The 15,910-nt window shown below is 42.4% G+C and overlaps 1 protein-coding gene across 3 annotated transcripts in view; it reads right to left on the reverse strand.

The window, feature by feature from the left end:
• eya1 (EYA transcriptional coactivator and phosphatase 1) overlaps window positions 1-11,350 on the reverse strand; it is an 81,964-nt gene extending 70,614 nt beyond the window's left edge. For all 3 annotated transcript variants that reach the window (XM_066673445.1, XM_066673121.1, XM_066672333.1), the window contains exons 1-3: window positions 11,241-11,350; window positions 10,644-10,787; window positions 5,787-5,862 (exon numbers count right to left, since the gene is read on the reverse strand). The gene's annotated coding sequence lies outside the window, so the exon portion shown is untranslated. The remainder of the gene's footprint in view (window positions 1-5,786; window positions 5,863-10,643; window positions 10,788-11,240) is intronic.
• Window positions 11,351-15,910: the final 4,560 nt, after the last annotated feature.

Consider the following 15,910-nt stretch of genomic DNA (forward strand, 5'->3'; position numbering starts at 1 on the left):
ATCACTCTGGAGGCTCCACCGCGGAGAAAACACCACGGACAAAACCGATCTGGTTCTCTACGGAAACACTGTCAATAACTCCACGTAACAGAATTCCAGAAGGAATCCTCCATCACCAGACCGTCTCCCTCGGACGCTTATCCTCGGAGCACGGTCGGAACAGGGAACAGTATTCACCAGTCTGATCCACCTCTCTCCAAAACATCACCCCCTCAGAGACAAACAACAACAACACCATCTTTATTACAGCCTCAGAAAAACTCAGCCTACAGTAAACAATAAAACAATAATAATAGAAATCATATCACTGTTCTCAGTGTGTGTTCTAATGTTCTCCTGTTCTCGCTTGATGTCACCTTCCACTGCCCAAGTTACGTTCCAATACTCAACAAAACAAACACCAAGAACGGTTAAAGAACCCCAATGTTGTTCTCGCTCTGGTTTTAACAACGACCTGAAAATCCCATCATTCACAGTGACATCACAAATCTTGAGAGATTTCCTCGCAGGAGCAGAGTTGTGACGCAGTGAATGATGAGATTCTCCACTATCTTTCCATCCAGGAGACACTACTGAGATATCAGGAGATACAACAGAGATAATAATGAGAAAATAGAGATATAAAGGAGATACTACAGAGATATTAATGAGGAACCACTGAGATATTAAGGAGAAATTACAGAGATATTAAGGAGATCCTACAGGGATTTTAGGAGAAAATAAAGAGATATTAAGGAGACACTACAGAGATATTTAAGAGGAACTAAAGAGATTAAGGAGAAAATACAGATATATTAAGTATACACCATATATATCTTAAGAAGGAACTACTGAGATATTAAGGAGATAGTACAGAGATAATAATGAGAGACTAAGGAGATATAATAATGAGAGACTACAGAGATATGAAAGAGACACTAGATATTTCAGAGGAACTAAAGAGATATTAAGGAGAAATTAGAGATACTAAGGAGACACTACAGAGATATATAAGAGGAACTAAAGAGATATTAATGAGAAATTACAGATATTAAGGAGACACAACAGAGATATCAAGGAGAAGTTACAGAAATATAAAGAAGACACTACAGAGATATTAAAGAGAAACTACAGGGATATTAAGATATCTCTGTACTGTGGACTGGCTCTGAGTGGATAGCCATCTGCTGTCACTAAAGACCAAGAGTGCTGAGTTGAGCTGGGACTGTGTGGGAGTTTTCTGGGGGGGTTGGGGGTGTTATGGAGAGAAAGAGGCACAAATCAAGGTTTTAAGACCCAGTTGTCGACCTGTGGAGCAGAGTATGTGGAGCATTAACACTGAGCTCCAGTTAAAGCTGTCTGCACTCGGATTCGCACGTTTAAAAATTAAACAATGATTTTTCTACACCGTGGGAATATTTCTTTCAGCTTCACGACCTAAAAAACTTGTTGAGTTCATGTGATTTTGCTAATAGTGCGCAAAAAAAAAAAACAAGAGTCATCAAATAATAATGACTTGGAGCTGGGGTGTTTTCTCATACCCCTCTTTCACTGCTCATCACTCCCTAGCAGCTCTACACAGAGTCAGAGCATTAGAGCTCTACCTCGCTTTCACTCCTCATCACTCCCTAGCAGCTCTATGCAGAGTCAGAGCATTAGAGCTCTACCTCGCTTTCCCTCCTCATCACTCACTAGTAGCTCTACACAGAGTCAGAGCATTGGAGCTCTACCTTGCTTTCACTCCTCATCACTCCCTAGCAGCTCTACACAGAGTCAGAGCATTAGAGCTCTACCTTGCTTTCCCTCCTCAACACTCACTAGTAGCTCTACACAGAGTCAGAGCATTAGAGCTCTACCCCACTTTCACTGCTCATCACTCCCTAGCAGCTCTACACAGAGTCAGAGCATTAGAGCTCTACTTCGCTTTCACTGCTCATCACTCCCTAGCAGCTCTACACAGAGTCAGAGCATTAGAGCTCTACCTCGCTTTCAATCCTCTTCACTCCCTAGCAGCTCTACATAGAGTCAGAGCATTAGAGCTCTATCTCGCTTTCACTCCTCCTCACTCCCTAGCAGCTCTACACAGAGTCAGAGCATTAGAGCTCTACCTCGCTTTCACTCCTCATCATTCCCTAGCAGCTCTACACAGAGTCAGAGCATTAGAGCTCTACCTCGCTTTCACTCCTCATCACTCCCTAGCAGCTCTACATAGTCAGAGCATTAGAGCTCTACCTCGCTTTCACTCCTCATCACTCCCTAGCAGCTCTACAGAGTCAGAGCATTAGAGCTCTTCCTCGCTTTCACTCCTCATCACTCCCTAGCAGCTCTACACAGAGTCAGAGCATTAGAGCTCTACCTCGCTTTCACTCCTCATCACTCCCTAGCAGCTCTATGTAGAGTCAGAGCATTAGAGCTCTACCTCGCTTTCCCTCCTCATCACTCACTAGTAGCTCTACACAGAGTCAGAGCATTGGAGCTCTACCTTGCTTTCACTCCTCATCACTCCCTAGCAGCTCTACACAGAGTCAGAGCATTAGAGCTCTACCTTGCTTTCCCTCCTCAACACTCACTAGTAGCTCTACACAGAGTCAGAGCATTAGAGCTCTACCTCGCTTTCACTCCTCATCACTCCCTAGCAGCTCTACACAGAGTCAGAGCATTAGAGCTCTACCTCACTTTCCCTCCTCATCACTCACTAGCAGCTCTACAAAGAGTCACAGCATTAGAGCTCTAGTGTTAATAATGTGTGTGACCAGAGGAGGACGGGTCCCTGTGTGTCTCAGTTTTTTTCTGAGGTTCTTCCTCCAGCTTCGGGGGAGTTTTTCCTGCAGCTGTTGCAGCTGGCAGCTCCCCTGGGGTTAATCTGTTGATGTTTTAATTCTGGATTTCTATAAAGATGGATGGAAGATGGAAAAATGCACTATACAAATGAATGTATCTTAAACTTTTGACTTTCCTCCAGGTGTACCACACTCCACTAAATAAACTGCAGGTACAGTGCAGGTTTACGGTTTACAGTTAAAACATATTTCACTGTATATTGTATAAACCTTACACACTCATATTTTTATACTTTAAAAATATCAACACTCTCCAGAAATAAACCTGTATCTCCAAAATATTGGAGGTCAATATAAGAAAGATTTCATTTTAAAGCATTTTAAAGAGCATTTCTTTTGGTTCATTCTTTATGACATGTTCACACTGAGAGGACAGCTGTGTTCAAATCATGTAGTAAACTAAACACCACAAACATGGAGAGACATAATTTTCTTTGGAGAGCGATGATATGTTATTGAAGACTTTGTGAGGAATAACACTCTGAATCCTGTTGTAGTGCACAATGAAAATGATCTAACTCTGTTTACAACATTAAAGCATTATTATATATTATTTATCTTAAAGCAAGGATCAAGAGGTTTATTTTGGGAGGGTTGGGGGGTGGTTATGAATCAGTGTGCTCTGTTACATCTATACTGCACAATTAGCTTTCTGCAGGACTCTAATGTTCAGTGACAATGCACATGTGTATGTAAACACACACACACACACACACTCACACACACATACACACACACAAGCAGACAGAGGGCGACAGGACGGCAGCATTAGATGGAGACTGAACTCACTGATAGCATCTTTAAAAGATCCCCTGAGAGTGAGAGAGCGAGAGAGAGAGAGCAAGAGAGAGAGAGAGAGAGAGAGAGAGAGAGAGAGAGACAGAGAGAGAGGTTATCTTATTATATCTCTGTTCTTGGTGAGTGCCCATCAGGGTTCAGTGTCTGCAGGAAGGGTAAAAGGCTAATCCCCCCCCAACTCTCTCTCTCTCTCTCTCTCTCTCTCTCTCTCTCTCTCTCTCTAATTGATTCAGTGGATCAATACTTCTCAGTGTATGCTCTTAAAATTTCCTCCTTCAACACATCAGCACATAAATCCCCCCTCCCGACTCCCCCTGACACAGAGGAAGAGGAAGGACACCTCCGGAGAAAAACCTTCCCAAAAAAATACCACCTTCTCAGTCCAAACTCTGAGCTCTGTGAGCTCCTTCAGTCCTGAGTGACAGGGATGTGGTCAAGGGACGGCCTCAGAACCTCCAGCGTGTCTCAGAACAGGAACCAAAGAGTGAACCCCCTTTTCTTCTCAGTCTGGATCAGTCTTAACTGAAATAAACACCTACAGCTCTAGTTTGTATAATTTAACCCTCACTGTCCCATAAAATCATGAATCTCAAAAATAGCAACTTTACAGCAGGCAGAAAAAAAACCTTCTTAACTTTCAATGGAAGCCAATGTATAATGATTTTCTTCTCAGTTTTTTTGGAGCGTTTCTATTGGTCCATTCGTCATGAACTTTTCACCCAGTGTGAGAGACCACTGCTGTGTTCTAATGATGTAGTAAACAAACATCCACAAACATGGAGTTTCAGTGAAGATCTCAATACATTCACCACAGTGCCCAGATTTTCCAGACGATCTAAACCCTACTCTCTCATTCGTCTCTCATCAAATCTCTCTTTCATCACTATTAAGAGTAATAATACTTTTGTATAAAATATTAAATTCCAGTTCGTGCAAAAAAAAACAAAACCCTTCTTCACTCAAAATATCCATGAGCTTGAGCAGAACTGTTGCACACATATAACACCACCTTCCTCACGTCTGTAGGACTCATTTCAGAGAGAACTTGGGATCCTGAGACCTCTCCTGTTCTTAGTGAGCAACCAGCCCCTCAGTAACTGTTCCTCTTTAAGCTCGGCTGAGCCGAAAGAGAGATCTCAGAGACAGAGAGGTTTAAAAATGTACGCAACCTTCATATCACCGCCCCAGACATTACGGTGACATATGGACGGAGAGTGTAAACATCAAAGACATTTCAGAGGATTATAAAGACCCCCAGAAGGGAGAGGGTGATGTATCACCAACTGAGAAAGGACTGTGAGACGATGTGAGACGATTCACAGGCCTCTGCTGCATTTCCACCACAACAGTCAGCTCAAGGTAAAGGCAGAGAAACAAATTGCGTTGCTGTGAGTACAGACTTCTAATTTAATCCCTGAATGAGCCTGTTTATGCTGGCTTATCATCTGGGTTGCCAGACATTCATGTGAAAATCCACTAATATATTAAGAACACGTTATACATGTGCCAGGTGTAAGTAATGCACATTGTAGAAATCCTGGGAACAGTCTTTCCGTGAAATATGTACGAACTCATCCTGGGACCAGGCTGCACAATACAGCCAATGAGAACAGGACAGCCAATGAGAATGCAGCTTATTTGAATATCTCAGAAATAACAGAAAAAATATAGATAGAATAGATAAATAGATACAAAAAAACAGAAAACATTTTTATCTGTACTTTGTGTCTGTGGTTTCACCTTCATGTGGATTCAACATAAATTATACATTGCACTTAAAATAATTTATAATATATTATGATCCTTGTTAACTGTAATTTAGATCATCAATGGCCTTGTCTGTTGTAAATGTGGATAATTTCCTACCGAGCCGTTTTTAGGCCCCTCTTCTTTCATATCCAGTTTCCGCCATCCTTCTTATCGTGGGGGCTCTCAGTGGGAGGGGGGTCTTTCTGCTAAAATTTCAGGTGTAACCTGGGAAACAGGTGTTCCCTCTGTTACCTGGGCATGGGAAAGGCCATTCAGAGCCAGAGTTCCACATCAATGGGCAGCTCACAGTGAGCCATTGAGGAGACGAATTCATCTAAATTGCTATACTTAAGCGGACGCTATAAGTAGTTGCGGAGGAGGAAGGAGGAGGAGGAGGAGGAGGAATAAAGGAGGACTCACCCTTCAGGAAGTGTTCGTTACTCTTAATGACGCAGCGGGGCTTTGAGGGACAGCATTAAACCTCGGTTTTTTCCTCCTGAAAAAACAAAGAACCCAAAAACATAGAATCAATAGCCGCACTGTGAGGACACGGCCGGTCCACCGACCGCGGGACTGGGGCTAACTCACAGAGAAAGAGCCCTGATATAACATATCCTCTCATCCGGGACCATACTGTCCTGTTCTGCTCTTTACCATTCTGTACTGACCCATCGCGTCCCATCCTATGAATTTAGGAAGAGAGAGCCCTGATATAAAATAAACTCCTATCCAGTTCTGTTCAGTCCCGTCACATCCCGTACCAACCCACCGTGTACTGTCCAGTGAATTTAGAAAGACACAGCCCTGATCTAAAATAACCTCTGGTTCTGTCCTGCCTCGTCTTGTCCCGTTCCTCCCCGAATCATGTCCTCTCCTGTGAATTTAGGAAGAGGTAGCCTTGATTATAACACATCCACCCGTCCATTTCAGTCTGATTCTGTCTTGTCCCATTCTGTACCAACACATACCAATCCGTCCCATGAATTTGGGACAGACCTGATCAAATGTAACGTCCTGTTCTGTTCTGTCCTGTCTCGAAATCTGTACTCTCCTGTGAATTTAGGAAGAAATACCCTCTAATCTATGTAGCACCCAATGAAGTGTAGTAGAATTACTTTTATAAACACTTAAAATGCAATATTTAGGAAGTAGGTCATTATTTGGAACAGAGCAAAGTTTACATGAGGTTCCAGGAAAGAGACACGTTTTTCCCACGTGGTCCCGCTTCTTGTTATTTTTTTCCTGCAACGTGTACTTGAATTTCTGGACAGATGAGTGCCTATGGTGTAGGCTCGACGCAGATGTATAAACTGTGCTGTGGAGCAGTGGAACTGTGTTCTCTTGAGTGAGGGAGCTCCATCCAGTATTTCTGAATGAAGCTGAACTGGAGAGAACTATCATCCAACATCAGAAACCTGACCTCACTAATATTTATGTGAAGGCTGAATGCCACCAAACCCTCACATCCTCTAGTGGCTTTCCCAGAAGATTAGACAAGATGTTGACAAGAGAGAACACACTCCAGTAAGTGAGGGACCAAGACCCCTGCTTTCAGAAGGAATGTTAAGCACCTTGAGTTTTTGAAGGACACTGGCCCTTTAAGTGTCCAGAGCGGAAAATATATGGACGGGAGCATGGTCAGCTCCTTGTGGATTCATTTGCGCTGACCCACAGTGCAGTATTTTCTTAACTCTCGCAGTGGGCTGCTTTGATGTTATCTGCCTCTCCAAACACTGGACACGGGACAGAATTAATCATCCCGAACTCTCGGACGTAAATATCCCGAAAGAAAGAGGGTTCCCCAAAGCCCCGTCTCATTTATCAGCACTGCTGCTCCGCTCGGAGGGTAAATAAATAAAGCAGCTCCCTGTGAAGTGGAGCTCACTCAACACCAGAGCTGCAACCTGACGTCCACCCAGGCAGTCACTTCAAAACCACCACATCACCACAGAGTAGAACCCTAACAACCACCTGGAACTCCACAACCTCCACAACACAACATCGCACAGGACCTTACAACCACATTAGCCTCCCCCTAAAATACCATAACCTAGCAAGCACCTGAGACACCATAGCAACCCCTTAGCAAGAGCATACCAACACCTCAGCAACCACAGTGACACCTAATCACTTCAACCCCCATATAACCACAAAGGTATACCATAGCAACCACTGCACAGGACCTTACCACCACCTTTACAAACCCCTAATATACCATAACCATCACCTAGCAACCACCCTGGATACCATAGCAAAACCTTAGCAACAGCATATTAACACCTTAACAACCACAGTAACAACCAATCACATAAAACCCCACATAACCACAAAGGGAAATCCTAGCGACCAACTGGAATAAAGTAGCAACCACCGCGTAGGCATTCACCACCATCTTAACAACCCCCTAAATTCAACACCACAAAGACAATAAAAATAATACAGCCACTGTTTACAAATACCTTAGCAACCAACTGGAAATGTAATAAAAGGAAAAAAAACACTTAAAATACAATAGGAACCACAGAGAAAAACCATAGCAACCACTGAGAAATACCATAGCGACAACCTAGAAATCCCATAACAACCACCTAAAAATTTAATAGCAACCATTGTGAAATATCATAGCAACTACTGGGAAATACCATAACAACCACTTTGAAATACCATAGCAATCACCTAGAAATACCATAGAAACCACTGAGAAATACTGCAGCAACAACTCCTCCTGAGTAACTGTTTATGCTGCGATATTACATTACTAGAATAAACAAATTTTAAAAGTCTTTGTTCTTTATTTTGCTCCTCTGCACAGAGCTGTGTGCAGAGATCCATGGGAACAGAGAGATTAACTGTGTGTGTGTGTGTGTGTGTGTGTGTGTGTGTGTGTGAGACTCTCTCAGGGCAGAAACAATAGTGTGAGTCAGGTTACACACTCAGTGCCCTCCCCCTCCCCCTCATGCTGAACCGAGATGACGGAGACAGTGAAATGTGAATATGGATGTTTTGTTCCTGAGAAACTTTTGATATGAAATAAAGTTACAGGCTCTACTCCCCTGTGAAGAGGTTACACTATTTGTAGTGGACCATAGCTGTGAGGATCTGATGGAGTTCAGCTTCATAATCATCAGTGAGGGTCAGGGTTGGGGATTAGTTCTGGATCAAACTTACCACTCCAACTCATCCCAGAGAAACCCCATCACTCCAGAGAACACAGTTCCACTGTTCCACACACCAGAGGAACCCCATCACTCCAGAGAACACAGTTCCACTGTTCCACACACCAGAGGAACCCCATCACTCCAGAGAACACAGTTCCACTGTTCCACACACCAGAGGAACCCCATCACTCCAGAGAAGACAGTTCCACTGTTCCACACACCAGAGGAACCCCATCACTCTAGAGAACACAGTTCCACTGTTCCACACATCACTCCAGAGAACACAGTTCCACTGTTCCACACACCAGAGGAACCCCATCACTCCAGAGAACACAGTTCCACTGTTCCACACACTAGAGGAACCCCATCACTCCAGAGAACACAATTCCACCGCTCCACACACCAGAGGAACCCCTCCACTCCAGAGAACACAATTCCACCGCTCCACACACCAGAGGAACCCCATCACTCCAGAGAACACAATTCCACCGCTCCACACACCAGAGGAACCCCATCACTCCAGAGAACACAATTCCACCGCTCCACACACCAGAGGAACCCCATCACTCCAGAGAACACAGTTCCACTGTTCCACACACCAGAGGAACCCTCCAGACGAAAAAGCAGACAGGTAGAAACAAACCACCTGGAGAAGAGAGAGAGAGAGAGAGAGAGAGAGAGAGAGAGAGTGAAAGAAAAAGCATTATAAATGTATTATTATTAATTGTTAATTTTGCCTCTGGCTTGCTCACCTGTTTTTCATTTCATGTTAAAATTTCTGTCTGTCCTCGAAATGATCAGCTGTAAAAAGTGCTACACAAATAACTGGTTTGATTTGATATTATACTAAATTAATAATAAATTGTTAATATAGAAAGAAAATAAAAAGAACATTTATTGAAATCTGTGATGAACAGTTCAAATTTCTCTTAATTCCTCACAATACAAAGTACTTACTTAGTACTGAAGTATATTATCTTTTTTTATTCTTTTTTTATTAAATGTTCTTCCAGCTCTGGGTAAGCAATGTGTCTATTCTTACATTTAAGGTTAATCTCAGTCTCTAGGTCAAAGGATATATGAGACGCAGCAAAACAATAAACAGAATGGCTGTGGGTGACGCTTGGCTGGTAAAAGTGACAGACTGCACCTTTAAAGCTTCAGAGTAAGGGCAGTGAGGTTCGAGCTGGTGGTCCGGGGGGGGGGGGGGGGGGTAAAATGGAGCAGACAGGGTTTAATTGGAGCTCCAGACTCGAGGAAACAGGACTAAAATATTTGCATAATTTCACAGAAGACTGCGGAAATCACTAAAACATGTGAGAACTGCACAGCGTCAGTGAAGAGCAGCGACCAGACACTCAACACACACCAACATTCAACTCAACAGCGCCACCGTGTGTTACTCAGAGGGGGGGGGGTTAGGAATAGGTGAAGACAAAAAGAAGAAAGGGAAAAAATGAGTGTGTGTGTTTGTGTGTGTGTATGTGTGTGTGTGTGTGAGAGAGAGAGAGAGAGAGAGAGAGAGAGAGAGAGAGAGAGAGAGAGAGACAGGGAGAGAGGGCAAGAAATAGAAATAAGTGAAAAGAAAAAGAAGAAAGGGAAAGAATGAGTGTGTGTGTGTGCATGTGTGTGTGTGTGTGTGAGAGAGAGAGAGAGAGTGTAAGAAAGATAGAGTTTGAGAAACAAGAGAAAGCAATAGAACAAGGTGAAGGGTTGAAGAGAAAAAGGGAGAGAGAGAGAGAGAGAGAGAGAGAGAGAGAGAGAGAGAGATGGAGCAAGGCCAGAGGGACGTCAGAGGTCAGGGGCTGATCTTATCGCAGGACCTCACCTTTTTTTTCCCACAATCCCAGGTGGGTGCATGTGATGGGTGACGGGGCGGGTGCGTGTGACAGGGCGGGATGCGTGTGATGGGCCGGCAGAGGATCAGATGAACTAAAGAAACAGAAACAAGTCCTGGCTTTTCCTTTCTCTTTACACTTCAGCTGCGTTTTTTGTTTTTTTCTGAAATTCAGAACTCTGCACCGGTCACAAACTTCAGTCCCTTTCTCACTCTGCTGCAATTAAAGCAGCAATCAGTCACTCTGCCCCACACACCACCAGACAGCACCGCTGCACTGACCTTGAGATCCAGTAAAATTCCTGGAGTCTCAGTCGAGAGCGCTGTGACCCGGCTGTGTCCAGTGTCTCTCAGCACAGGAACCAAAGAGTGGACCCCTCTGTTCTTCTCTCTCTGGATCATTCTGCTCAGAAATACTCAGAAAATCTGAAAATCCAGAGAGAGTTACTAATAAAGTGGAGCACTGTTTTAATAAATTAGTCAAATAAAGCAATAAATCAGTGCAAAATAAAAAATAACAGATTTAGATTTTATATTTCAATAACTGAAATAAAAATATGACAGTAATTAAAATAAATCTACAACAAAACTTGGTGTAATTTTTGATACCTGAGTGAAATACATGACACGCTGAGAGAATTATGATGAAATAATAAGCCTATTATTCAATATAAAAAATGTATGATTCCTAACAAAATGGTTGAAATCCCGAGTAAACTGAAATAACTGAAAAATAAGTTGACCATAGATTTAAGGAGAATTACCAGCATAGAACCTGAGAGACCAAAAACCGCATAAAGTACGTAATAAACGAAAAATATAATCAGAATTAACTTGAATAAACCAAGTGAAATATCAGATAAGAGTGAAAATATTTACAATAATTACGTGGAAGATGTCGTTCACTGACAGAAATCTCTAAAAACTGAAGTTAAATGTGAAATATATGGGAAATCCGAGTGAAAAAAACCGTTAGCAACAAAAACAACTTAAACGTATTACTTTAAACCAAACACAGGCTTAAACAATCCGCAAAGCAGCAATGTTCTCAGATTAAATGGACACTAAAATATAATTTAAACGAAATAACTTTCATTTTCTAACTTTTTAAAACGTTTTAAAAATAGAGACAACGAGCACTTTTCTGATGCAAACTGACGCTAATCTACATAAAAGTCATGACCTTTATTTATTTTTTTAGTTTTCTCATTTACTTTTTCTCAACATGTTTTATTAATATTTTTTATTAAATTAGGAGCTTTGGGGACTGTTTCTCTTTCGTATTTAAGACTTTGCTAAACGTGGTAACTAACTTCTCTAACGATTTAAAAGCTCCTAAACTGTAGCTCTACACCTCCATAAACCTTTCCTGAGTTGGCATTGTTATATAAATAAGCAACTAGTTCACACCTCCATCTCTACCCACCTCTCCACCGCAGTAGGAAAGCCCCACCCCTGAGTTGAAAGGATTGGTCCCTTAGGAGTGTGAGGTATGAAACCATGTCTGTCTTAATCCGTGTTCCTGTTTGGAACACTGCAAACGCTAACAAGACTAAACACCACCAAGAATGCTATTTTGAAATATAATTCAATATGTAAAAGTAAAAGATGACGTTTAATATTCAGTGGATTTATATGGTATGTTTTCCCATGGAGTATGGGAATACAAAAAGTATTTGTTTTACATATTTATATAAATTCTAATGCACATGATTTTATATAAAGTTTTTTTCTCTTTAGATTTTTTTCCACTTAGAAAATCAATAAAAGAGTGTAATCTGAGAGTGAGGCACTCAAACGTTTTGCACGGAGCTAAACGGCTGGAGGCCCGGTGCAGACACAGCTTCGGTTGTCATAAATATTTGGACGCAGGCGTCCGTGGGTGGACACACAGCTGAGAGAGTAATTAAAGTGTGTGGAGAAATGTGGAAAAACCTATAGACTCTCGTATATATAAACCTGCGGGGACTTTATCCCACACCAGCTGCTCTGAGGACTGCAGGCCTTATCCTCCTCATAAAGAGAGAACAGAGGAGAGAGAGAACAAGGGAAGGAAGGGAGGACGAGAGAAGGCTTCTCCTTCACTGTTGGTGGAACAACACACTCTGTGGTCATTTATAAAACAGCAGAGAACAGGGTCTACAGTAGCTCTGTGTGTGTGTGTGTGTGTGTGTGTGTGTGTGTGTGTGTGTGTGTGTGATGGACAGGAGGCTCCTGACCTCCACTCTGACCCCGGATGCCACACAGATCAAAGGCTGTGGATGAGTGAGCGGAGAGGAGTGTGTTTACCCAGTTAACAGCACCCACTCTCTCTCTCTCTCTCTCACACACACACACACACAGCTCCAGCAGTAACACCAACTTGCAGAAGTCATTAAAACACTGGAGTAACAAGTAAAACAACAGATACTTTCCCATTTCTGCAGTGTAGAGAAATACAGGAACACACAACAACCACGCAACACTTGGCAAAGCAAACTGTCACTCACACACACACACACACACACACACACTGTCTGTAATGAGACTGGATCTGGCGGCAGGTGTTTGATGAAGATTAATGAGTTTATTGACAGAGATTCATCGAGGAGTCGCTTCAGTGATGATGATGAAAGTCCACTTCTCACACACTCACTCTTTCTCACACACACACACACACACACACACACAGACCTACACTCACACGAAGAAACAAACATTCTCACTCTCACAGACACCAACTTTATCTGGATACGGATCCCATTATTTACTACAAAATAATTAACTGTATATTTTCTTGAACAAACAAGTTTAAAACATCTAGAAACATGGGGAGTAATCTTACAAATCTCTTCATGAGAATATGGTCCAAGGTATAAAAAGGTATAAAAATACCAGCTCCAATGTATAAAAAGATTTCACAATTGTTGAAATTCTGAGATAAAATCATTGTCTTATGCTGACAGTGACCTTTGACCTGAGAGAAAGTCAGACAGGATTTCTGACGGAGACATATTCACCGTTAAGGCCCTCGTCCACCTCTGTCCTGTCTCTTTTGATCAGACAAATCACGGGAGTCGTCTGAAACCTGCAGCTCTCCGGAGCCGAGCTGATTCACCTCCGCTTTGTTTAGTTCCTCTGAATCACCAGGAAAGACAAATTCTGAAGGCTTCACAGACCAGAACATTTGGACTGTAACTGTAAATGTATTTTCTCTCTCCAGTCGGTTTGCGCTCATGTGTTTACAAAGCCCTTGTCTGTAAATGGGTAAAAAAACAAAGTGTCTGGGTCCAGTATGCTAGGCTTTCTCTCTCTCTGCTCACGGCAGAGAAACGCCATCTGGAGGTTTTTAAACGACGGAAAGACTCCAAACGCTGAAAAGTACAAACTGAGATGAGGATGTTGCTCTATTCCTGCTCCACAGGGGGGTAACACTGACTTATATTTGCCATTTCAGATCACTTAAGGAGGAGATGTCTCCAAACTCGGAGATAGCTAACTGCATTAGCGACAGAGCTTCAAAACTAAACTACTTGGTTTATAAATTAGTTTCTGTGGGAAATTAAACATTGAATAATAACTTACAGACAAGATACACTCCAACTACGTACAGCAACAACAGTACTTTTCTCCCCCTCAAACACACCATTCCACCTTAAATGTCACTTAGCTTCTGAATGTACAAAACCACAGAGAACTGCATTTATCCAAAATTGCAGATTTTCCCTTTAAGGCTCCGTGTATTCATAAACTTTATTCTCCATTTACCTTTACCATTTTATCTTTATCTTTATCCCTTAGAATTAACGGAGCAATCAGTCTTTAGCTCCACTGACTCTTCTTTACATTATGAAACCACCATTTATTTATGTCTAATTTGTGCATTAGGTTAATCCACCTTAAAAAGGTGTTCCTTAAAATAGTGATTGTCTTTGACGGTGTTTGTCTGACTGGTTATTGATCGACTTATTGAAGACAGTGTTCATGGGAGACGCAGAATCTCACGCTGAAACCGGACACGCATCCAAACCCTCAGAGTGACCTCAGCCTCCCTCGCTCCACTCGTCTATAATTCATCCTCTCATCCTTCATTCACTTTAACTCATTAACTCTCAGGGCGCCATCTTTTATTCAAACACTGTCGTCAGTAACTTTAGACACACACACCCCCACACACACACACACACACACAAAAACACAACAACTTCAAAAACAGGGGGCGCTCTATCCCCATCTTCAGTGTTCCTGTTCCTGTTCGGTGGTTTGAATCTTGTGGCTACAGTAGGGGGCGGTACTGAGGTGGGGGCCATTAGTGGAGAGGGGCTCTCTGAGGAACGTGTGTTTGATGTGGTGGATTTCGCTGGGGGCTCTGACTTTCAGGTGAAGGAAGAGAATGGTTTGATGAGAAGTTGCAGGTGTCTTACTCCTTTGTTTTCGTCTCACTCTTCCTCAGGCTCCAGGACAAAGGAGGTCACTCCCTGAGACGAACTAAAGACAGCAACTCCTCCATTTCTCACTCCACCTAGGACCTTGGGTTTGATGTTGTAAAGGGTTAATCCCACATTGGCCTATGACTACTCAGAGGAAGGTACGATAGCTCAAACACGTCTCGCTGATGTCTCAGGAGACTCCTTGCTAATTCTCCTAAACCTCTGTCAAGGGAAACAGTGTAAGACAGAAAGGAGATGGGAGACAATTTTGCCCAGATCAAAGTGATGAGGTTGCATCCAGCAACAGAACAGAGCGAGCTGTGAGCGCTGGTGAGAAAATGTGGAGCTATGTCTTTAGCTCAGCTGCAAATAAACAGGAGTGAGATTATCTCAGCACTGAGCCCAGCATGAGACATCACTGAGACTTCCACTCAACCTCAAGAGAAGACACAGGGGACACTCTTTTTCTTGGGAGAAACATCTGAGCAGTAGGAGGCACAAGCTCCAGTCTCCAAAATCTCTCCATATGAACTTAGTTCAGGTGTCACTACAAAGATATTAAACAGACACTACCAAGGTATTAATGAGACACTATCGAGATATTAATGAGACACAACTGAGATATTAATGAGACACAACAACAATATTAAGCTGACAATACAGAAATATTCAAGAGACACTACAGAGAATGAGAAGAATTCTTTCTTACGGTAAAGCACACGAGCACACACACACACGCTCACAAAACACAAATAAACACACACACACACACACACACACACACACAGGCAATCTGCAGAATCTTGGGGCTCAGTGATGAATGGTTTAAAGTCGCCCCCAGGAAACACACCAGAACTATTCAGACACAAAAGGCTCAGGGAGGGTTTCAGACTGAGAGAGGAAGACAGAGCAAAGAGCGAGGAGAAAGAAAGAAAGAAAGAAAAAAAGAAAGAAAGAAAGAAAGAAAGAGAGAAGGAAAGAAAGAAAGACTTCCCATTCACTCAAGTAAAATTTTTTAAACAAGTAAAAACATCTGGAAACAGGAGTAAAAACTCACAACACGCTCACAGTGATCTCACAGAGACAGTTGAGAGATCTACTAGATTTCAGACTATTTTCCTAAATTTAATATTTTTTCAG

This window comes from Hoplias malabaricus, chromosome 1 (genome assembly GCF_029633855.1).
Source record: "Hoplias malabaricus isolate fHopMal1 chromosome 1, fHopMal1.hap1, whole genome shotgun sequence".
NCBI lineage: Eukaryota > Metazoa > Chordata > Actinopteri > Characiformes > Erythrinidae > Hoplias > Hoplias malabaricus.